This window comes from Talpa occidentalis, unplaced genomic scaffold (genome assembly GCF_014898055.3).
Source record: "Talpa occidentalis isolate TD23 unplaced genomic scaffold, MPIMG_talOcc4v2.1 talOcc4.17, whole genome shotgun sequence".
Taxonomy (NCBI): domain Eukaryota; kingdom Metazoa; phylum Chordata; class Mammalia; order Eulipotyphla; family Talpidae; genus Talpa; species Talpa occidentalis.
The window spans coordinates 5,416,581-5,439,373 of record NW_023601754.1 but is presented as its reverse complement, the minus strand read 5'-3'; the positions used below and the strand labels follow the sequence as shown (position 1 = coordinate 5,439,373).

The 22,793-nt window shown below is 45.6% G+C and overlaps 1 long non-coding RNA gene across 1 annotated transcript; it reads left to right on the top strand.

The window, feature by feature from the left end:
* Positions 1-4,024: 4,024 nt before the first annotated feature.
* Positions 4,025-19,898, top strand: LOC129146127 (uncharacterized). Its single transcript, XR_008552634.1, has 3 exons — positions 4,025-4,160; positions 6,553-6,685; positions 19,867-19,898. It is a non-coding gene; the product is annotated as an uncharacterized LOC129146127 (long non-coding RNA).
* The last annotated feature ends 2,895 nt before the right edge of the window (positions 19,899-22,793 follow it).

The window sequence follows — 22,793 nt, the reverse complement described above, 5'->3', positions numbered from 1 at the left end:
GGCACCACATTTTGTCCAAACAAGTAAGCAAACCTGTCAACTACAGACCTTCCAGTTACATTGAAGGGAGTCAGGTCACCTAAAATATCGAAAACAAACCTTGTAGAATCTTTGCTTGCTTAATGCAACATGCCCTGATATTTCCTCTAGCTGCTCATTAAGGCAAATATGAAACAAGATAAATAATCAAAGGCCTGTTTGGAGCAGAGAGAGTACAATTCCTCATTATTTATTTGAAGTTCATGTTGCTTTCAAAGCAGGGACGGGCCTGTGTAGGCAGAGGGAGGGCTGTGTCTTTGACCATAAGCTGGAACGCAGGAACCACAATTTTTTTTTAATGGAAAATAAATCCCATTTCATTATTTCGGGTCAAACACTCATCATTTCATAATGATTTACAAAGACACCAGATTTTACAGGTGTTGGGGGGACTAACCAGAAACGCCCCCAAGTCAACTTTAGTGCTTCACATCACAGAGGGAATGTGTGAGCCCGGGGCATGATAGCTTCCCTGAAAACGTGCTAAATTATATATTTTTTTTAAGTATGGATTTTTAAAGTGACTGTTTTGGAGCCGGCAAGAATGATATTTCCTCAAATCTATGCATGAATGAACAAGTGCATCTGGACAGATGCATCTATAATTTATACTGATCAGCCACTGCAGGTCTTCCCGAGTAAAGCCAAAATGAACACTAATTGTTTTGACGGAAGTAGTGTGCATGGCATCTGATCGTGAAAAGCAGCGGGCCCCTGGCTTGCCTGAATACATATTGTCAGCAGCAACTCTGGCATCACGAGGGGGAAATAAAAAGGCAATAATTCCCAGATGAGGGTGTTGATGTGGCTTGTGAAGAATGTGGCAAATAGAAAGAAAGAATTAACTTCTGTGGGATAAAGCAAAAAAGGAGACTGCAGAGATCCCAGTGTGTTAGCCAGCTAGGTACAAACCTGAGCTTAGACTTAAAAAAGAGAGCTTGTTAGTCATAAAATTCCTTTGCATTCACAGCGTGCTTGAGAGCTTTCCTACACACCTCTTCATCTTATGATAAGGAAAGCTCATGATAAGGGAGTTGGGGAGGTGAGAAGTAAATGTAAGATCACATAACCTAGCAGGTGACAGAGGAGGGACTAGAATCCAGACCTCTTGACTTTGGGTCTTTCCACGAAACCATATTTCAAGCACAGATAAAGCCAGACACAGCCGGGAGACGTTGCTAACTCCAGTTGCGCAGAGAAAATTCACATTTAGTGCCTTGCAATGACACTGTAATTTACAGAGAACATTTCTAAAGAGACGCCGCTGCTCACACGCCAGTTCAGGGTCTCCACTACATGCTTTTATAACAACCTGTGTGATGAGAGGGCTTATGTCATCATTTGGGAATTTTAGAAATCTAATGTGGATCGTTAATGAAGATGGAAAACAGCTAGCAGGCCTGGCCGCGACTGACAGGCAGGTAAAGAGCAAACACTACATTCCCCCCTAAAAACCTCTTTTAAAACTTCCAGCCAAGATTATGTCTATATATCTACACTGGCATAGAAACCAGTGATTGGAATTTAGTTAGTAACTATTTTCAGGAAGAGGAATTTTTTAAAGTCTCTGCTTTAGCCTCAGTAGACTGGGGGGCTTGGTGCTTTATCATCTTATTTACAAAGAGGTTTTTATGTTATGAAATAAAAAAATGTTTGATAAATATCCTTGATTATTTGACCCTGTGGATGGTGACATCTTTCTAGGGATAAAAACTCAAGGCATGGGATGCGTTTTCAAGATTTTGAAATGCAAAGTAGACTACAGAAGTCTAGATTTGAAAGCCAGGGAACAGTTTTGGAACCTTAAATCTTGGGTCGAGAAATGCATGCAAGGAAAAACACCTTAACGGACTTATCACTGGGGTAAGTAAGATGTCAGTTCCTGAAGTGATCTTAGTGTGCCATCAGGAAGAGAATCCTGGCCTCAGCAAATGGGAGAGGAAACTGAGGGGTGCTGGCTGGCGCCCCAGCAGGCCACTGTGTTTCTGCTCTAACCAGAGCACTGCTGACAGGCAGTTTATAAGGAAGATATTTTTGTCCTTCTTCCCCTTAAAGGATTTCACCGTCACAGACATTAAGGCTGCAATTAAAATATGAGCAGCTGCAAGTCCTATACATTTTTATCTTATTAGTGCCATTCTACCCATATTCCTTCTCACTGGGGATTCTCTTACTCTGCAAATGCAGCCTGAGACCTGGCCAGGAGCCTGCGTTAGTGCCACCCGGCACCCACTACTTAGGGGAGCTGGGACCATTTGGGATGTCATGTGCCAGCCACGGTTATTTATGGCAAATGTTAACAAATCAATAAAAATATGGGAAGTATATCATTTTTAAAGAAAAAAGAGAGCGAAACACGTGGGACATGCCCATTAAGGGCAGAGCTGTTCTCATACCCACGTGTCTGCTTGGGTCGGCAATTAAAAACACTCTGATAATAAATCTCCTTGCCGTCTCTTTTAATGCTTTTAACTTTCCTGAAGGTTCAAATTGGTATCCCAAAAATGTGCCAGGACTTTCACAAGGTATTTTATAGACTCATAAATAAATGCAGCAATTAATCTATGCTATATTTCTTTCATATTTGATGACAATTTATTATGGCATTCACCCATTCGGTGCACAAAAACTCTAATGCACTTAAAATCGGATTTCAAACCAAACATTTTATGGGAAAATATAGTATTGATCATCCATTTAAAGATACCATGAAGATGATTCATAACCCGCTGTAAAAAAGAATCTCAGGAGGGTCTTACAAATGAGTGGGGTGGTGAAATAGTCTATTCATAAAACCAGAGCGATTGGATCTGTTCCTCCTGCTTTCTTCATCTGTCTTTGAGTTTTCCAGCACTGATTACTTTTGCATGATGCTGTTTTATAAGAAAAATCCCCTTCCGTGACATTTTTCATAGTGACAGAGGTGGCAGAATTTTAGTGAGTATTTTCTAATGTGATTTTGTGTTGGAATCCTGTCTACAGGAAGAGTTTCAGGGACAATAGATGATTTTCTTTTACTCTGGAGTCGTGGGCCCCAGCACATTCGGGGTTACTGGCACATTGGGATGTTTCTGAGCCCTCCTGGGCCCTCGGTGCTGGGACTCAGTGTGCTCGAGTATCTTTCATGCACATACAGTAAGAGGCAGTGAGGAGGACATTACAGAATCTGGGGGTGCTGGCCCTTCTTCAGTAGCCGGCAGCCTGTCCATGTTAATTCATTAGTGTTTAGTGAGTGGCTGCTTGGTATGGCTTGATTTGGGACAACATGGTGGGACAGAGGAGGAGATGCAAAGCAAAATAAGTCAAAGGGAGAAAGACAAATAGCGGCTGATTTCACGCATATGCGGAAAAGAAAGAAACAAAACAAAGGAACTGAGAAAACTAAATCAAAACAAACCCTAGAAATCCGACAGCGGAATTGAAGTTGCCAGGAGACGGGGTGGGGGGGGGGCGCCCGAGGGAATATGGTGGAAGATGGTGGGGGCTTTGGTGGGGCTGAAATGGTGTGAACCTGTACCCCTAAATCATATCCAGTATTGTACATCGATGTTACCCCAATACAAAATGATAGTTTCAATAAAAAAAGTCAGTGCCACCGCGGATGTAGGAGGTGAGGGATTTCAGCACAGGATGTGACAAGCGCTCCGCCCTCGTGTGAACTGCATTCTCGTGAGTCATCCTGGAGTCACACACCCAGATGAGAATCATTTGGGAAAGTGGCCTCATGCTTCCTGACTGCTCACAAGACCCCGGGCAGGAGGTTAAGCACTGTTTATGTGACCCTCGTGCCTTCCGTCCCCAACGCTGACAGAAGTCTTGTTGTTAAAGTCAACTGCAAGGCTGGGGGTTTCGTGGTCAGCAAGACAGTGAAAAGTCTCTGCCCCCGCTGGGTTGACAGTTATTGTATGTACCTGAGAGCAGACTCGGTTCATCCTAGACAAGCTGGCGCTACAAGAGCTGAGCTTGCCCTGCATGCAGCTCCTGCTGGAAATCTGGAGTTGGGCCTCAAGCTGCTGGTTTCAAATTAGGTACTTCATTGCCGAGAGGACGCTGTTTCCAGAATGAAACCCCTCATTTGACATGTCGTTGATGCAAGGCCCTTGGCTTCTACCTATCACAAGGTAGGCTTCTCCTACCCCTTCTGTCCATGCAGCACCAAATGTTTTCATTTTGATCTGCATTGAAATGAAAACAAGTATCATGGCTGCAAACATTCCCAATACCGCCATACTCAGCTGATGTTTTTCAAATTCCCCGCAATGGGTGACTAAGGTCTCGTCAGGTCCAAATGGCTAGGAAAGTCACCTAACTGTTAGCTGACATGAGGGAGTGGGAGTATAGCTGGGTTAGAATTTTAGGGTATCTGTCCCCCGGTTGCTTAAAACCTACCCACATTCCCTGCGACCTGGAAAACATCTCTCCCTCCCACCGCCCCAGTCACCCTGGGGTAAACAGGGTGAGGTTTTCTTCCTCAATTGTTGCGTGAGCGAGGGAAGTTCAGGGGGTTGGAGCCACTGGCTCAGGTCGCATTGGCTTTGGAGACAGCCAGGGAGCCACTGGGTCTCTGATTGGTGCCTCCTCCTCTTATGGGCTTCAAGACCTTTTGCAAGACAGCGGGGAAGTCTGCCCTGGGGGCTCCAGAGGGACTTTGGGAGGCAGCTGGCAGCTCTCCCATCCTGGGAAGGTGACACCTTGCTCTTTCTTCTTTTTTTTCTCAGCAGTGTATTTCAGTAGATCTGCCTGTTCTGCTCCCCACTCTCTCTGGTGAATCCTCTCACCCCCTGAACCTCTGGCTGACACCTTGCTCTTTCACTTTGGTTTCGTGGTTGGATCTATCCTAGCAGTTTTAAAGTCCCAGGGGCCTCTGCTTTCTGGTTTTTCAGGTTTGCAGCACACGAGGGCATGATGCTTGAGCGCGAGGCATTTTAGCAGTACACAATCTGCTAGCAGGAAGCTGGCGTGGGTCTCCTGCCTGCATTTCTGAAACCCTCTTCCCTAACGCTGCCATCTTTCAAAACAGGGTGCCAGGCTGCTCCAGGAGAACGCTGCTTGGGGTCTGCAGAGATGGGGCCACTGGACGCAGCATCTATCTCCGACTGGGAGAAAAGGAACTTGAAGGAGACAGCATGAAATACATGGCGGGATTAGACTGTCAGCGTAGATCGGAGAACATAAACCGTTTCCTGTGTCACTCTCCAGCTTGAGGGCAGGGGCAGAGCAGAGGGAAACCCTGCAACTATAATTATGAAATATAAATTTATACATGGAGAAAGAGGAAGGCTGACAGTGGACATTAACCACTAAAAGTCCTTTTACTTTATAAACACCACAGGGATATGGAATAGCTGTGTGGGGAGTAAGGGCATCTTTTGGTTTGGGGACTAATTTATTACTCCAGATTATGCAGTTAACGAAGAAAGGGAAAATGGATACTTGGTTGTTTCTCTGTAGAAGTTAAATGTGACTAACAGGTGGGTCCCGCTCCAGGCTGTAAACACTTGTTGATGGAGAATAAAGCCATCGGGCGCTAAAGGGAGCAGAGCGTTGGTTTGGAAGTCAGCACAGGATCAATTGCTGGGGACACGTCTCTTCCCCTCTGGGAACCTCAGTTTACTCATCGGCAAAATGGACAGCTCGAGCTCCAAGATCAGCAGCACCCTCCTGGACTCCCGCTTCACGAGAGACAGATCACCTGCCTTTCCAAGGACCCTAAAACCCTCTTCTACATTTAAGTGTGGACTTTCTGGAAAGTTCTTTTTGTCGTGATGGTGCATCAAAATATTTTGAGCACCTTTAAGAAATGCACAAGCCAAGCCAGCGGGACCCAGATACCTGTAGTCATGAAAAAATATAAAAGCAGGACATGCAGATGGTAAAATACCAAACTAGCTGTGGGTGATTCGATTGAGTGTACATCTGACATCCACTCCCTGCTTCTTCCTGGCCAAGCACATCCGGATGATGTCAGGGGGCCCTGTGTGGTCACGGCCACCTACCCCTGGTTTCTATCCCTTTCTGCTATGGGGGGAGAGAATTATGCCACATGATCCAATTCTGGCTACTAAGACTTAGAAATCTGTGTGGAGGATATTGGGAAAGCATTTATTTTCGTGCAAAAGAGGACAGAGGGAGTGGTGACACATTTCCACCCCCCCCTTTTTAAAAGATTTATTTATTTATGCATTCAAGAACTGGGTACAGGCCAGAGGTGCAGGGAGGCAAGAGGATTCACCAGAGATAGAGAGGGGAATAGAACAGGCAGACTGATGAAATACACTGCTGAGGGGAGCAGCGGGCGAGCCAGGAGAGGTCTGCTGCACCATGTGGGTATCTCCCTGGCTGGGGATCAAACTCGTGCTGCGGTGGTTGGCAATAGCTTGATAGCGCTGTCTCTAACCCCTGAGCCACCAGCGGGGCCCAACGTGTCCCTTTTGAGTCTTGGGTGTGGACATGAAGCTTGAAGCAGCAGCACACTCACCCCTACAATGATCCCTTCATTCACCCTTTCATTAGATGCTGATTGAACACTTACTGGTCCCCAGGAGGAGTCTGAGGTGCTGGGTTCCAGCTGTGAACAGAATCAAGTCCTCCTTGTCACAGAGCTGACATTCTAGAGCAGACAGCAGACAATAAGCCAGGCATGCAGGTAAGACAGAGATGGGGGGTGACGACAACACCATGGAGGGAAACAGAAAACCAGAAAGGGGCGTCACTTTGAGTGTGGGGCCCCGGTAATTGCATGACAGTGGCCCTGTTATCGGGGAGTCAATAAGCCTCTACCCCTGGACTTCTGGTTATGTCAGACAAATAAACTGGTTTTGTTTAAGTCTCTGTTAATTGGGTTTTCTATTACTTACAGCTGAATGAATTCCTGAGCCAGTGTCGTGTGGGGGTGCAAAGAGACAAATAAGTGATCTGATTATTTCATCCCCATTCTCAGAGGTTCGGGCTCTTAACAGTTCCTTGGCTGCCTTCCAGAACAGTTAATATAAGCCATATAAATATAAGCTATATATGCAACCCCTCTGCCCGAGTGTGCGCGTGCGCGCGCGCGCGCGCACACACACACACACACACACACACACACACACACACACACACACACTCTGACAGTTGAGCACGTGGCCTCTGGATTTAGGGAGTATCTATAAGGTGTGTTGGCAGCCTGTACAGTGACTCTTACCAACCAAGTTACCTCGAGCAAGTTTCTCAGCCCCTGTTTGTCAATTTCCCCATCAGTAAGATGGATGTAATAAGGCTACGGTACAGGTCTCCTCTGATGATTTAATAAATGACTATGGACGCACATAAAACACTCCCTGGAACACTGAGGACATTGTAGCTCGTCAGAAAAGTTAGCTATTTCATATAGGAGTATCCTTCTATCCACTTCCAATCTGCTTGTTCATTTCCCCAGCATGCACCCAGCGTTCCCTCTGACCCCTCTGCAGTGTTTCTCACTGTGGAGGAGATCAATATTTTTTCTCTTAATGTCCATGGGGCACTTTCTGAGCTCCCTTGCTGGGGACTGTGTCTAAACGGATTTGTGCCCACACAGAAGCAGGCTCAAAGGGTGTCTGCAGAGCTTGGCTTCACTTTCCCTTTGTTAAACTTCTCTCCCACCCCGTGCTCACCCACCTGGGACACTTTTCCCTCTGCTATCTTCAGGCTCACTCTTGGGGTGGCATTTACCATCCATCCGCTTCCGCGTTAAAGAACTGAATCTTGGCCAGCTCTTGGCCTTCCGTCGCATCTCTTGTTTTAGGCACTAAGAAAAAAAATGAATTAAAAAAAGAAACAAGCCAGAATTCCTCTTTGTCCAGAGGCTTATTACAGTTAATTTGGTGGCATTAGTTCTATGAAGGAAGAGGTATTTAAATAACAATGAGTCCAATGGGGGGCATAGACATGAAATATTAGATAATAATAATACAATGTGTTTTGGGCAAGGAGGGAGATTGAGCAGAAAGGACGGTGATGCGGGTAACTAATCTTAACTAATTGTGCTTAGAGCCATGTGCAGGACAAAATCTGACTGTGACAGACAACGTGGGCTTTTCATCAGAGAGGAAAGAGAAGGAGGCATTCCAGGTAGAAGAGGAAAGAACTGATGCAAAGCTGTGGCATGAGATATTTGGGGATCATGCCAGTTGGCTAGAGGGGAAAATGGATGGGATCGGGCCAGGGTAGGAGGTGCGGCAGCCTGAGAAGGGTGTTGGGGCCGCTGAATCTCTCCGTAGTGGCCATGCGTTCTAGCAGTGTCAAGCATATGCGTGCTGATGAGATGCAGCATGTTCTAGAATGCTAACCCTTGCCTAGGTACACACTCCCAACTTCTTCCCATCCCGCCCACTTGACTGGACCATTCTGGACATTTCCAGAAGAAAGTAGATGAGTTTGGAGAGAAATTCAGACATGTAGGTCATGGTTGGCGGGGAGGTTGAAGAGGATGCATCTCTGTCTTGAGGGGGGGTGACAGTTAACACAGACTTAGTCAAGATTCTTCTGGTTGCTGCAACAGATGGTCATTGGCTCTGCTGAGAGGAACAAAAAGAGAAAAGCACAATAGGATGAAAGGGAGAGTTGGAGATCCAGAAGTCTCAGCAAGTGGCTGGGGACTGTCTCTCTAGGCGGCTGCCGTGACGGAGCTTGACGTCCAATCTCTACTCCCCTTTTATTAAAAGTCATATTCTTGAGAGAAAAAACCTGATTGGTTCATTTTTGGCCCTGTATCTTTGTAGTTGGACCAATCAGCTGTGACTATGCAATGGTGAGGGTTATGTTCCAAACTTGGGCCTGAGGGTTTGCGGGGGGACCTGTTTTGAGCCAGGTAACAACCCCCCTATTCAAAATGATGGGTCATCATTTGCTAATCCTCAGAAAGAGTAAATCAGGGGTACCCCCAAGAATGAAGCAAAGCTGTCCTCCATCCGGGGCTTGAAAGGGTGCAGTTCCAGCTACTCTTGCTGGATCTAGGCCCTAAGAATGTTAGACTTCATAATTTACGAAGGTAACAGGGAGCCAACAAATCCATTCAGCACACATGAAATATTTCAAGTAAAGCACAAGGGACCTGGAGCAGGTCTTAGAGAAGATGGATTTACATCTGGTAATAAAACCCCAACTCCAGTAACCTTTGCACTTAGGTCTGGATTTTGTCTGGATCTTAAAGCTTTTATAAGTGTTTAAGAGCATGAACTCTGTAAGGGCTGGAATTTCTCTTGCCTTTTCTCCCCCCAGGGATTGGGCTGCCAGAAGGGTTGGGGGCCTACTGCCTTTCACGCTCCTGGTCCTGAAACTCTTGCCTCGAGGTTGATTCATCTCTGCCCAATGACTTGGACTTGGCTCCATAACTGCTCAGATAATGTACTTAACCTTGCTGAGCTCCAGCGTCCTTACCTGTGAAATAGGGGCCTTCCTACCAACCTCATAGGACTGTTATGAATGCAAAATCCAGAACATATTTGAAAGCATTTTGCAAGGTAACAAATGGGTGAATATAATTATGCTGTGATCTTGCTGGCATTTGATTTTGGAGGTAGAAACCTGCTGCTCTGGGTCTCAGCTCTGGCTTGGTAAAGTTACCTTATCCCTTTGAACCTTAATTTCCTCATCTATAAATCATCCCGGGACAGTGGTGCCTGTCTGGTGTTACGGTGATGTTGGGGTGTGAACACAAACAAGTGGGCTTGTAAGGATGTGAGCACAGGGTGGAGGTACACATATGTTAATGCACCCCCCTCCCCTGTTAGATAGGCTCATGAGACCAAATCTAATACTCACGGCAGATGTAGGTCTTCCTAGGGACCAAGAGGCCTTTGGAGTCCCTACTTATGGTAGAATTTTCTAGTGCTCATCTATGTATATTTCTTCTTTCCTTCTTGAACATGCCAGAGACAATACTTCCAAGCCTCTTTGCAAATAAGTGGGCCTTTACTAGTTTGGGCCACAGAAGTAGTATAATCAGGTAGGTCCCTTCTAGATTGAGGCGATGAGAAGTCTCTGTAGGGGATGCCTACCATTCTCTTTCTGTGCCTCTGCAAGTGTGCCAGCCTCACCTAGGCATGGTGGAGCCACTGGATCTCCTAGTCACGTCATGGAGGATGGTGAGCCTGGAGAGTCTCAGAGCTTAGCAAATCTTCCCAAACTTAGGCCATTGAGAGTGGCAAAATATTTTTACCTATTTCTATTTATTTTACCTATTTCTATTTATTCTATTTCTTTACCACCTATATGATCTTGTGTATGTAACTTCACTTCTCTGGGACTAACTTTGTCTTAAAATAGGATAAATAATTGTATGAACTCATGAGATTGTTAAATGAGATGATGAATGCAGGAGGTTTAGCTAAGGGTCTGACCTGTAGAATGTGCCCAGTGGCAGTAGTGATGGCAAGAATGCTGTGGCGTGATAATGCTGCTGAATGTGGTGGTGGTGGTGAGGATGGTGAGGATGGTGAGGATGATGGTGGTGGTGGTGGTGATGGTGATTCAGAAACTGGATGTGATAACTCGATTCAAGCCCTTCTATTTAAGGAGAATCACCTAAGAGTCTCAACTCCAGACAGCAGGTGAGAGAGACTTCTCGGACACACACTTGTTTGTATCACATGGTATCAATTCAATGCCAGTGTCTCTGGTTGTCCTATAAAAGGAGAAATATGATAAAGTTTCCTCACTTGGAAAGTTACGAACTTAAGGTTCTGTTAGCAATGAGCTCTTCTATTCTTAGTGGAATTATTTCTTTCATTCAACACAAATGTGAATTCTGCAGGAATGAATGAGAACTGATGTGCGCCCTCAAGGAGCTCCGAGACCATCTGAAGTTTATAATAATTATAATAATTACCTGGAGAGACCGTTAGATGGGAGGATATATTTTCATGTCCACCTCCGTGTTATCCCAGTACGAGATTGGACCTAGCATGATTCCATGGAAAGAACTTTGGCTTTGTGGGCAAAGGGATTTTGAGTGTGAATTCGAGCTCAAACACTCTATGTCTTTGAGTAAAAATCTTGACCTCTGTTGGCCTTAGGGGATAATAATTGCTATCACATTATAAGAATAATTGCAATTTATGTAACACTCCTTGAGCAGATCTCCCACATAATAGGTGTGCAGTAAGTATTAGCAGTTTCCAATTCCTTGAGGGCAGAGAATCTATGTTAGTTTGTAACCTTAACACATTGTAGACCATGCTTCATCCACATTTCTGGGAAGGCAGAGAAAAATCCTTCTCCACAATAGGGCACATTTGGAGGAAAGTATCTTGATGGTATTTGTGTATTTTGAATCACTTTTAATTTATGCAGAAACCTAAATTGAATTGAATTATTTTTAATTAAATCATTGTGAACCTCTGTGATAGAATTATGACTCCTATTTTTCAAGTCTTGGCTAATTCTTAGCATTTTTGAAGTGAGTTCTTGCTAACTTTACTTTTTCTATTTTTTGAAATGGTTTCCATTTCCAGCCTTCTACCCACACAAAGCAGATGAGAGATGGAAGTAAAATACAGCATGATGAGTGTATGTGTTCTTATCTCATGCATGTTGGAATGGACAAAATTTCTGCCCTTTTCAGATGAAGAATTCTATTTTGTGACCCATCCTCATTGTTCTGTCTGGCTTATTGTTCCTCGCTCCTGTATAATATTCCATGTAGTCACTTTTTATTAACCAGAAAATCGGATTAGCCAGTACTCCTTTATTCCTCTGCCAGGATTATTGTACTAGAAATATTGTCTTCATTTTGCACCGAGTAAATTAGTCATTAAATTATGACCTTATGATGTGATTATAGCAATAACCATGGCATGCGCTCACTTGCCCACATCGAGAATTACAGCAGGAAAGAAGTAAAAGCAAGTTCCTTTATTTCCTGTCTGTCTGTTATGCATGCACATATGCACGCTTTTGGCGATATTGTACTTTCTTGCGTTTTAAACAAATATTCCAATTTACATAATTGAAGTGAATTTCCATGGTGCATGAAAATATAAACGCAGGGCTATGATGTCAATTAGGACAATTCGTATCCCACAGGAAAGCAGCCTTGAGCTTAGTGGCAGGTAATCTATGTTGAAGCTTGGATTTTGCCTCTTGCTAGCTGAGTGGTTTCAGTCAAGCCATTTAACCTCATCTGTGAAGTGGAGAATAGTGAATCCAGGGTTGACAAGAGGATAAGGTAACAATTACACATGCTAGAGGAAATGCAGCGTGTCATATGTATTTGCTTCAGATTTGGAGTTGTAAAAGTGAATGTAATTAGCAAACATTTGAAAGCCTGCTTTCCCCATTTGTGTCCATAGAAGACATTACTTTTCTTTCCTGTTTTTAAAATTTATTTATTTATGCATACAAGAACTGGGGTGTAGAACAGAGTTGCGGGGAGATAGAGGATTCCCCAGAGACAGAGTGGGCAACAGAACAGGCGGATCTACTGAACTACGCTGCTGAGGGGAGAGCGGGGAGACAGGAGGGGTCTGCTGCACCATATGGGTAGCTCCCTGGCCGAGGATCGAACTCGTGCTGCAGTGGCTGCCGATAGCTAGATAGCGCTGTGTCTTTAACCCCTGTGCTACCAGGGAGGCCCGAAAGACATTACTTTTCAACTTAGTATTCTTTTCAACTTACCATTCCAACTGATAAGAGCCAACTATACCCTAAATTTCACATTTGCCATTCCTGATCAGGCACTGTGTGGGGTCCCCTGGAGAAAAGCAGTGATGAACAGGTTCGCCTTCAGAAGGCTTATAATCATGTTTTCTGAAGCCAACTAGACTGACCTAATTAACACTGAAACAGGACAAAGGGTGATCTTATGATACATCACCAAAGTACTGTGGGTACACAGAACAATGGGAAATTGTTCCTATGGTGGCATCACTGAGTGGGCATCACTGGCAGAATTAAGGCTTCAAAGTCAGAGATGATTTGGGAGGTGCACTTGCCGTGAAGAACATTCTAGTATGAGGAAGTTTGTAAGTGAGTTTGAGATGTGAGAAGTATGTGGTGGGGAGTAGCTCAGCCTGACTCAGTCCAGGTAGTATACTATAAGGTGAGCAAGATTCATGGAACTAATAGGAAATTTAGGGTACCTGCTGCTGCTGCTGCTACCATTACTACTATTCCTAGTGCTATTTGGAATTTATTGAGCACTTTCACGGTTCCAAGTGCAAAGCACTTTTGATTTCATTTAACAATCAAACACTCTAGGAAGTAGTGTATCAGCTAGCTATCACTGTGTAACAAACTATTTTAAAATGTAGTTGCTTCAAATAGCAATCATTTATTACCACTGGTCTGGAGAGGTCCTGTGGATCTGAGCCAAGCTTGTTTGATCTTGGATTCACTCCTCAGTGAGCTGTTATCAGAGCTGCGGGGCCAGTGTGTAGAAGCCTCCCCGTGGCCAAAGGGAAACCCAAGCTCACCCACAGGGGCTGAGGAAGAGCCAAGTGCATGCAGAGGACCTGCCATCTAGTCCTGTCCCAAGCCTCAACATCCCATAATTACCTGCTACTCCTGGGCCTGCCAGGGAGACCTGCTGCATCAGTGGTTCTCAAAGCTGGCTCCAAATTACTGTTATTTGGGCAGCTTTAAAATATCTCAATGCCTAGGCCCATCCCTAGGCCCAATAAATCAAAATCTCTGGGATGAGGCTTAGGAATCAGTATTTTTAAGAGTCGCCAACAAGGGTGGGCCTGGGGAAGGAGGGTATGCTGCCCATTTTGCAAAATTTAAGTGGGTGCCCACTTCAGGTGCCCTCCCTGCATTTGCGGGACCCCCTGCAATTGTTTCCTTAAATGTTACACCCTCGTTTGCAATCTGCTCCCAAGGTGATTCCAGCCATCAGTGCAAATGTCAGTCATTGTTAAAATTATGAATTTATATGACATATTCGTGCCACTGAAGTGAGCCGGCCCCAGCCTACCTGGTTCTGTCTTCCTCCAGTCTATTCATTCTCTGACAAGTGGAATTCACTATTTAGCCCCAAACTTCCAAACCCTCACTATGTCTAGCAAAAAAAAAAAAAAAAAAAAAGGTTCTTTAGGCACAAGGACTTTTTCTCTTAAAAGGATCATTTAGCATAATTTTTTTCTTGACCTTTTTCAGCGGGACCCCCTGGGCCCTGGCGACACAGCAAGATCTACCTTCCAAATAACACTGGACTTGTACAAGAAGGGTCTGCTAAACCAACCAAACCAGACTAAACCCAGCTCAGCCCAGCCCAGCCCAGGCCAGCCCAGCCCAGCCCAGCCCAACCCAGCCCAGCCAAACCCAATCCAATCCACACCACCCCACCCCAGCATTCTCTTTGTCTCTTAGCACTTGGTGGTTACACTTACTAGGTCACATTGCAGTTTGAGGCTTACTGTGACACCCCATCCCTCAGAACACAGCTGGCACACAGTAGGCACTTTCAATTATGAGGACACATCCCCAGTTTAGTTTCTGGTTTATCTTCTCTCTGAATGTCATGTTCCAATTCACTGCGGCTCTCTCTTGAAGCTGCAGCAGGACAGACTTCTGGGGTCAGCACCCTGCGCTTGCACACAGTAGGTGAGCAGGAAGCATTTGTTACAATGAGGCAAAGCACCCAGTGCCCTTGGAACTCCTGCCCATTCCCTCAGTCTGTGAGCAACTTAAAGAAGCTTCTAGAGGTGCTGACAGTAGCTCAGCATTCCCAGCTGAGAAAAGCCCAGGGCTTGAGACAGGACCTGCTTGAGAGTGGGCCAGCAGGGAGGGAGAGAGGAGAAGCAGCCTCTTCTTTGCTCCCCGGTTGCCTGTAGGGCCTGAGGTAGAGTTTGGGGGTGAAGGAGAGGTCCTGGAGCTCGACTTGACATCACACAAGCTGCCGGCTGCCACTCTGAGGACGCATCTATGAGAGAGGCCCAAGCAACAGCCAAAATCTTTTTTTATTAAAATGCTTTGTGCTCCAGGATACCAGGGAGTTAAGCTGATCTGTCTCTGAGAGAATGTTTGCCTAGAGCACACTATTAGATACTTTGTCTCCTTTAAAATAATACTAAGAGAGGGGCTTTATGTCTCTGCTCCTGCACTATGTTGCAGCTCGCAGAATCCCTGCTGGGAGAGGAGCTGCTGGCCTTTCTGGGAAGGCTGTTGATGTCCCATCCCGCCTCTCTGAGCACTGCTGGGCTCTGCAGTAGTTCGCAAGGTGAAGAAGGAGAGCACAATCCGGTTGATTTTTGGCAGGTTATTTGAGAAAACACGGCTTGATCCACTAGGACGAAAACAGTGCCACGGCCGCTGAACCTCCTGGCACCAGAGCTGTCACATCCTTCAGGTGGCATTCCTCGCAGATAAGAGACTTCATCAGGAGCATTTATTTATAAAGAAAATAGTGCCTGGTGGTGCAAGGGGTTCACTCTCAGCACTATGAAGCAATCTGCAGCTACCGCAGCACAAATTTGATCCCCCACCAGGGAGATACCCACATGGCATGGCAGACCTCTCCTGTCTCCCCGCTGCTCCCCTCGGCAGTGTATTTCACTCTGTCTGCCTGTTCTGCTCCCCACTCTGTCTCTGGCGAATCCTCTCACCCTCCCCACACATCTGGCCTACACCCCAGCTCCTGCATGCATAAATAAATAAAATAAATCTTTAAAAAATAAATGGTAGCTGTGTATTAAAATATTTAAAAAAAAAAAAGACAATAGTGCGTGCAACAGCCTCATGCCCTACCCCGTCCATCAGCAGTCCTGTCTTTCACCCTGCATTCGAGCCCATTAATATTTGGAAGATAAAATATACACATTTGATTAGCCCTTGGCACCTCATGATTTAAAAAGGAAGGAGAAAGGGGAATGGAAAAAAATCTGACAACAAATCCTTTAAAGTGATGGCTTTTTACTGCCCGGTGCCGTTTTGTGTTTCTCTGAGCGTGTAAAGGGCTGTAACACGTATTGCGTTGTGTCCTCGGCAGCTTTAGTCATAAATAACCACGCTCTTAAGTGGTGCAATATGTATTATTTTTCTCCTGTGAACCTGGGGGCTCCCCTCCACGATTTTCTGATTGCAAATAATAAAATGTGGGTGCGATCAGTATTCCTAATTCAAGAATAAACTAGCAGAAGTGTCGTGTTTAAAACTGCATGAACGCTGGGACTTCCGAGGTGCCGGTGAGCACCGCTCTGTGTCTGCCCAGATTTGAAGACCTGCATAAGCCCCGCACTTCCCCATTTAAGTATCTCCTGCTTGGGTTCCCACAAAGAGCCTTTGTGCCTTCTTCTGAAAAGCCGTAGGCACAGGCTTATGTGTTCTTACATGTCTTATTTTCGGCATCAGCAGCAAAGTATACCAAAGGCAAATTTATGTTTAGCCCTATCAATAAAACATCACCGAGACGCTGCTAAATTAGTAATCATGAAAAACCTACGTAGTTCTTTCTCGCGCTGCAGCTCACGGTCCCCCCCTTTTATACTATTACAAAGCAACTTTTAAAGAATTTGCCTTTGGTATGAGGGTGGTCTCTTAAGACAACGTATACTTAAATATCTCAGCGGTACCTCAGGCCTTATTTTTGGATTGGGGCATCAAGGGAGAGCTAAACTCAAATCTAATAATGGTTTTAAGTTAAGTGCCTTCAAGTACTGCCAAGGGCCTTTCCAATCAGATGTCCACCATGAAAGACATAATTTATCAGCAAGATGGAAAAGATAGTGTTTGTCAGCAGTTGTTATTAACTCAAATGAATAGATAGTTTTGCCCGGGCCTTTAAAAGCTCTATTTCAATCTCATGGACACCAAGAATGTACACATGTAAGCATTTAGCTGAGAGGGAAAATGACTCCCCTGCTCACCGCAACAGCTCTGGATTTTCTGCAGGGGACAGAAACAGTCAGGAGCAGGGAAGATGCCCATCACCGTTGTCGGTGAGGCTCGGCCCAGAGGAGCAGGAAAGCAGCCTTGATGAGCAGTTTCACACTCAGAGAGCCAGGGGTCCGCAGCCCTGGCCTCAGAGCCATCTGGTAGACCCCGAAGGCAGCATGCAGACAGGCGTCTGGGTGTGGTTTTTTTTTTGGTGCCTAAGTCATTTGCAAGAGGCTGAAGGACTAGGAAACACAGACAATTATCTCCCTCGGCTGCGAGGATATGAGGGCTGGAAGGCCTCCGAGATCAGCTGGCTGAGTGGTTTTCATTTTCTTTTTAACCTCAGAACTCTTTCTTCCCTCAAAATATTATGCAGAACTCTGATTATAAAAGAGATAAAAGCAGAATGCTCTGGTTAAGGTGGGGATGGGGCCCGCTCAGAATCCCACCCACTGAGCCCCTGACCCTCCTACTACAGCTTCTGTGGCCAGCCCGAGGGCTCAGCAGAACATAATCTTAAAACCACTGCTTCTTAGCTTCATTTGTCCCCATTCACATAGGGAGAGGGTGACTCAGAGAGGGGCAGTGACTTGTCCAAAGTCACACAGCTCCCTTCAGGCAGCAGGGCCCAGCAGTGGTGGCCGAGGGCTTTGTGTGCTGCTGTCGTAGATTGGAAAATGGAGCACCCGCTTCACCGGCCATGTCTGGGTTGCAACATGCTTCGGTGGCTTCTGAAGCCACACATGTCCTGTCTTTCCCATCTCCAGCTCTATTCTTCTGGCACTGCGCAGGAATACTTTCCATTGAGCAGATTACAAGATGACGAATACCCCTGGTGACTTTCGACCTCATAGTGGTTTGAAACATTCGATGCTTGCCATGTACATTTCATCTTTTTGCTTTCCCTTAACTCTAGAGAGAAGCTGGACTTTAGCTCATTTGGAAATCACACAAATGAAAACACCCTAAATCAACACTTAAACACGTAGCACAGCAAACACGGGCGACTAGCTATGATCTTGCAGGCTAGCGTGCCCCCGTGTTGCTCCCACACCCTCCTACCATGTGGTTCCAGCAGGAGTGGCCTGGTTCTTACCGAACCCCACCCCACCCCACTGACTTCAGGTTACCCGCAGTGGACAAGGAAGGTCCACAATATATGAAATGCAGAAGCGGAGACCCAGCCATGTTGCCTACCCAGAGGGATTCTCATTTGCAGTGAGAGAAAATGAATTCTACCTGCTGAGAAGTCTAAGCAGGAGGCGAGCGTGAATCCCTGGCTCTGGTTGTTCAGTTTTTACCGGCTGCAGACCCAGTCCAGTGGCCACCTGGTCCCTCCTGGGTCCGGCTCTTTCACCCTTTGGTCAAAGCCAATCCAGAGGGCACCACAGGCAAGAGGCTGAGGGTTTGGGACCTGGAATCACATAAATATGTTCACTAACGCTTGACCTAAAACAAATCACTTAATTGCTATTTCTGTCTCAGCTTCTTTGCTAGAACGAGGATGTTAATGGTGCCTGTCTCATATTGATATTTGTGAAGAGCTGAATTTCTAAGACTTGTTCCTGGAAAATGAAACTTCAGTTCACCCAGCTGCCCGGGAATGGGTTGGGAAGAGTGAGCAGAGAAGTGGCCAGAGGCTGCAGGGCAGTCGGGGACAAGGAGGGCCCAAGGAGGCTAACCTCGACCCCAGACCATGCCCCGGGAAACTGGCTAATGGAGCTTTCACACCTGGTAAATCCTTGCTCCCTGCAGGCGTGCTCTTTGCAGCTGGCGAGCTTTGGGGTGCTGGTGGGTACATGATGTATGATCTTCCGCTTGACACAACATTCCTATAGATTTCTGAGCCCTTTGGTATTAAAACATTAATATTCTTGGAGTCTGTGGGCATGCTTTTTATCACCATTTCATAGTGACAAACCATATTATTATCTTCTATCTACTTGTTCTGCTGACTCGTACTAGTGGGGTTTTAACCCACGGAAACGAGGGAGCTCTATACACGTAGATGCATCGAGACCCTGATTAGCCCCCATGTCTTTTACTGAAATACCATACTGGGCTTGATCGATAGGCAGGATTTAATGTATTCTTGCAAACAATTTCTGAGTGCCTCCAGGAAAGTCAAGGGAAATAGATAGCAATGCTGACCGACAAGGATGCCGAAAGAGGGGAGTGGATCTTGAGGGGGGGATTCCTTCCAGCTCTGGGGTTCGGAAAGGGGTTTGCAGACAAGGTGGCTTTTGCTTTTAGTCTTCAAGAGAAAGGAAAATTTGCTGATAAAGGAACCAGGTCAAGATAGCGCAGGGGAATGTCAGCGGCAATGGCTCTCCCTTGCACAAGTACAGTGAATGTGAAATATCACGGAAAGCAGACTGGGGGCTGGCGGTACCAAGTGATAATAATAATAGATAGCATTCTTTGCCTGCTTCCTTTTTACGAGATTTCTTTTATGCATTTTTGCTCACAACACTCGTGGCTAGATCCTGCATGAATCCCATTTACCGTCTGAGTTCACATGTGGTAGGGGTGGGGCTGGGATTCAACACTCATGACACTACTTAATGGCCTCAAGAGCACAGTGCCCAGCCTGGGGAGATGCCGGGGAACAGGAAAAAATCATCTCTTTCCTCCTGGAGTTCACAGTTCAGTGTGTGTCCCTGAGAATCGAGACTTAACTCTTTCCCTTGTCGTTGTTGTTATAGATACTAGTTAGACACGACAGAATGCTTATGTTTGTGTGAACACCTTTGTGGTTATAGTGCCATGATCCTTCACTTTCTTAGCAGTCCCTGATTTTTGTGATTCTGAGCAAGCTCATAGCACCCCTGATCAGGGGTGGAAGGTGGGACAAGACCAGGCGAGGCCGATCATGCCTTCTATCTTCAGTGCCGCCTATTGGTTCAGGATGTGTGACTTCAGCGGCCTGATTGTATTGGTTGTCACATTTTGTTCATGAATTCTGAGACAAAAATTCTCTTTCTTCCCTTTCAGCACACAAACAAAGAAAGAGGAAGCTCTCCAAACTCCTGAAGTCATCTTGAGACTGGGAGAGGAAACACATACTGAGGCTGCAGTCATTAACAAGCAGAACAAATAAGAGAGAGAAGCTGGATCCTGGTGACTTCACTGGGCTCCTGGATCATACCTTACCTGAAACCCCAGCAGATCTACCTCTGGATTTTGCACTCACAGAAGTCAGTTTGGGTCAGGAATCCACTGGAATTCAAAGCACATAGTTTAGGAGGCCACTATTGGCTTGAAAAAGTCCCTTCTGCGGCCCAGTCTTTGTGTGACCTCTGCTGCCAAGTCTCAGCTTGTTCATGTGTAACATGAGAAGGTCAGATTGAAAAAGTAATGATGGAGATGATGGTGATGATTGCCACTTTCTGCTTGCCATCTGCTCTGCTGAAGATTTTTATAGGCAACATCTCATTTATTGGTCCAAGAGCCTCATGAAATAGTAATATAAGGAAACCGATGCCCAGAGATTGACTCTCTTGCTTGCTTAAATCACACAACACAACTAATAAATGGTGAAACTGAGATTTGACTCAGGTGTGCAGGTTTTCTTCTTTTTCCTTCTCTTTCTTTTTTTTAGAGTCCAATTCCTACATTACCATGTTCCTCTCACCTCACCGTGAATGAGAGGAGTATTGTAATGAGCTCTGTGAAGACTGGTGCCCCCGCAATGTATTCATACTTTATCCACCCCCACCCCCGTCCCAAGCACAGTCCTGCAAGGAGTGGGGGGCCAATGCATACTGGCTGAATGAATGAATGAATACATGAGTGGCTAGGAAACACCAAGAGCTCCTCTAGCTCTAAAATCCTTTGAAATCTGCCTTGTGTTATTGGCCTAATGAGGGGGTCCCGGAAGCGTTTCTTGGGTGAAGGGCAAACTCCTTTCTCCTCCTCTGAACTCGCACTTGCCCCGCTGTCTGTCCCCCACTAATGAGGGGACACAGCTCGAGGGGACTGTGTCTCCAGGCTAATTATTTTGTGGTTGCTCTGACCACACAATTCAGAATATTCAGGCCATGGTTGGTGTTTTACATCCTGCCACTGTTGCCCTTGTCAGCTGCCAAGGGCGGGATGTCGTGGCCCAACGGGCCAGCCCTCTCAAGGTCAGCTCGACGGCAAACACAAACTTAATTGAGCTGGAATAATAATTTTTTTTCCCTTTGCTTGATGTGCAGGTGACAATACTTAAAATATCGACATGCCTTAATACTTTTAAATTCAGTTGTTTGCCGACCAGCACCAGCTACTTAAATTGACCAATCTATCTTGCCCAGCTGGAGATCAAGAGATCAGCACTTAATTTCATTCCCTGAATAAAGAATTTTTTTTTATATCCACATGGAAATATCAGAACATGAAAGGTTAAATCAATATGGAGTTTTACATTGCTTAAAGGGCATTTGCATCAAAGCAGCCCTGAATGCAATTCACTTGTTTAATGAATTTTTTATGCTTATTTAATGAATTTCACAAAGGTTTGGTGTTTTTCATAAAATGGATAAGGACTTCCAGTTTTATGAAATAATAAAAATGGAACTGAAGTTATGAAATGAGCAATCTCATTAGTTAGGCATGATATATTCATATGAAAATGTACATGTCTCTCTATTATTGCCTGGCCACCATTATGCGAACAGTGGCTTGTTATAATAGCATGGCAAATATTCCTCTAGTTAAGATATCAAGAAGTGACAGAAGGAAATTGCATTTTCTCCCCATTTCTAATAATGACATAATTAATGCTCATTTAAAATAATTACCTGGGCATTGTTTCCCCAGAGTGTTGGGGCCTGGCTCAGTGGTACACGCGTCTGGAGATGCTTTGGAACCCCAGTAGCTGCCATGACGTCCCCTCTCTTTAATTTGTTATTTGTTGCTACAATAGCAATCCCCGGCCTTTCCATTTCAATGTCTGGGTGCCCAAACAGAAAAGACCAGACTAAATGGATCACATTGTCCATGTAAAGATGAAATGTCTTGTGCCATGTTGGGAGGTGGGGGGAGAGAGAGAGGCTGAGTTTATGCTGTCAATTCTCCCTTTCTTGTCTTCTTTGGGGAGGTCGTCTATTTCCTTAGCTCTTGGGCTTCCTGCTGAGCAGCCAGAGTTTGTTGAAATGCTCAGGATCCGGTTCTATGGCCTCATCTTTTATGTTCCGAGGCCGGAGAGTGTATTGGTCAACAGTTTCTGTTTTGAATCGCAGCTCTGTGACTCACCCCTGGTTATTCCCGGGCAAGTTACTTAACCTCTCTGAACCTCAGCTGCAAAATAAGGGCCCTACTTGGCAGTTCCTGCCTTGCCAGGTTGGGGGCAGGACTCAGTAAGTCCATGCATGAGAAGTCCTAAGCCGGGAGCCTGGCATCCAGCAGACACCTATCAAGTCAGCTGCTGTCATAGGTGTTGCTGGTAAGAAGCTGGGCCTGGAGTTTGCTGCGTGCAGTCTGAACAGAAGTTATGAATCAGTGCTAGGCAGGGGCTCACTGGGGAAACTCGAAACTGTTTCATCTCCCTTTCTTTCCCTATTCAAGAGGACAGGCAGCTGGAATGCTCTTCTGGCATTCAACACCGATATCAATCTCAGCAGCATTAATAATACAGTGCAACTGAATTAATTCTGGCCTCCCTGATTTCCGAGAGAGGACAAATTTGGATCAACCCTGCAGGGAGCATATCTGGGACACCCATGGGTGCTGGGCATCGGCAGAGGGCCTGAGAAAAGAGCAAGACAGGGATGCCCGTTCTCAAGGAGTCGCTAATGCTGTTAGGGCAATAAGGAACAGCCAGACTGCAACTTTATTACCAGGAAAACTCCTTTTATGTGTATAGCACTTTGTAGTTTTCAAAAACCTTTCAAGAATCACATAAGTAGTTGGACGCACTGATCCCTTAGGATGCTTTT